Consider the following 2500-nt stretch of genomic DNA (forward strand, 5'->3'; position numbering starts at 1 on the left):
GTCGACAGAAATTTTCGAAACTTGTCCTGCCATGCGCGCGCGCAGCGTGCGCACAGCATGCCGGCAGCGTGCGCGCACCATGCCGGCAGCGTGCGCGCAGCTTGCGCGCAGCGTGCTGATTCTGTCGACAGTGAGGCTAGCGAAACTTGTCCTGCCATGGCGTGCGCGCAGCCTGTGCGCGCAGCTTGCGCATCTGTCGACAGTGAGGCTAGCGAACTTGTCCTGCCATGGCATGCGCTGTGCGCAGCCTGTGCGCAGCGTGCGCGCAGCTTGCGCATCTGTCGACAGTGAGGCTAGCGAAACTTGTCCTGCCATGGCATGCGCGCAGCCTGCGCACAACATGCGCACAGGCTGTGCGCAGCGTGCGCGGAGCTTGCGCGCAGCTTGCGCGCAGCTTGCGCATCTGTCGACAGTGAGGCTAGCGAAACTTGTCCTGCCATGGCATGCGCGCAGCGTGCGCGCAGTCTGTGCGCAGCGTGCGCGCAGCCTGTGCGCAGTGTGCGCGTAGCCTGTGCGCAGCGTGCGCGCAGCCTGTGCGCAGCGTGCGCGCAGCCTGTGCGCAGCGTGCGCGCAGCTTGCGCATCTGTCGACAGTGAGGCTAGCGAAACTTGTCCTGCCATGGCATGCGCGCAGTCTGCGCGCAGCATGCGCGCAGCATGTGCGCAGCATGCCGGCAGCATGGTTCCAGGTTTTTTCAAATGTCGACAGAATTTTTCAAATCTTGTCAAACCCCGTTTTTATTGAAATTTCCTCGCACAATAAGCTCCCCATAAGTAGTCTATGATTTTTAGGACCTTCTCCAACTTACAAAACTAAAAAATTCCTCCCGGATTTGTTTTAATGATTTTTTCAATTTTACGACTTCTAAAAATAATAAAAAATACTTCCCGACTTCAAAAATTTATGAAACTTTTTCCCATCATAGATTGCATGTTTCTTAGTATCCCTGCAAAAAATCACGTCCAAATACCTTGTATTGAATTATTTAGAGCCCATTATGACTCCTCGCGCATAGGTGATGTCTCTTCCTGTCAAAGGGCTAAATGCATAAAATGCTATATAGGGGGGTGTGTGTTGCCTGCATATGCATGGCAGCCCATGCCTTCCTAGCTGCAGCCCCCTTCCCCCACGCCACACCCATGTCATGTTGCCTCGATATGTTGCCTCGGTATTATGGGTTTGGTGTCGGGGTCGGGGGGCTGCCACCCATGGCGGTGGTGGCCGGAATCCGGCCTCCGCCACCACGCCGCCGCCATGGGTGAGGGAGGAAAAAAAAGGCGTGGAAAGTTGCGAAATGGGGTTGTCTAGGCTTTTTTTTGGCATGGGAGAGCATGGAGTGCTAGGAACTCCTTCTCAAATGCACGGGCATGTCGACCACAACCTCATTTCGCAACAACAACCACCCGTGTGGGGTGGCGGTGGGTGGATAGTCGCGGATTGGGGCTTGCCAAGCCAATGTTTTCAAAAAATTTCATCAAAATTAAAAACAAATGTTTTGTTGCCTTCGGATTTGTGGGCGAGCGGCGAGTCGGAGTGGAGCCGGTAAAGTTTAACCTCGGTGTGCACGGTTGTTTTTAGAAACTCAATCCAATGCCGGGGACGTTGAAAGTGACGCTCTTATGAGTTGCAAACCCGCAAGATTTAAAGAACCTTTTCAAAACAATTTCAAACCAACAAGATTTAAAAACAGAAATTTTCATCAAAATGAAAAACAAATGTTTTGTTGCCTTCGGACTAGTGGGCGAGCGGCGAGTCGGAGTGGAGCCGGTAAAGTTTAACCTCGGTGTGCACGGTTGTTTTTAGAAACTCAATCCAATGCCGGGGACGTTGAAAGTGACGCTCTTATGAGTTGCAAACCCACTAGATTTAAAGAACCTTTTCAAAACAATTTCAAACCAACAAAATTAAAAACAAATGTTTCGTTGCAAACAAATTGTGGGCGAGCGGCGAGTCGGAGTGGAGCCGGTAAAGTTTAACCTCGGTGTGCACGGTTGTTTTTAGAAACTCAATCCAATACCGGGGACGTTGAAAGTGACGCTCTTATGAGTTGCAAACCCACAAGATTTTAAAAACTTTTTGAAAATGTTTCTTCTAAATGACACATTTTGATCCTTGGCAAGTGCTCAATCCGTAACTATCCAATCACCGCCACACCACACCGGTCGGGAGTGTGTGAATGGTGTGCTTCCCGGGGTTGGCATAGATAATCTTTCGCATCGACAATCTTTTGCATGCGAGGGAATGTCTATGCCAACCCCGGGAAGCACACCATTCACCCACTAGTTGTGGGCGACGATGGGTTGGCTTCAAATGAATTTTTGCTTGGGGTTGTCCTCGGTATGCTTTTGTGTTGGGAGTACGGCCACCAAACCTTCTCAATGCACGGGTATGTCGAGGATGGCTTTCGGCGGGGTTGATGAAGAAGCTACCCAATTCTCGGCCACACGAACACATGGTGACGATGCGTTGGCTTCAAGTGAGCTTTAGCTTGGGGTTGTCT

The sequence above is a fragment of the Prunus avium genome, unplaced genomic scaffold (assembly GCF_965620075.1).
Source record: "Prunus avium unplaced genomic scaffold, drPruAviu1.hap1.1 HAP1_SCAFFOLD_22, whole genome shotgun sequence".
In the NCBI taxonomy this organism is placed as follows: domain Eukaryota; kingdom Viridiplantae; phylum Streptophyta; class Magnoliopsida; order Rosales; family Rosaceae; genus Prunus; species Prunus avium.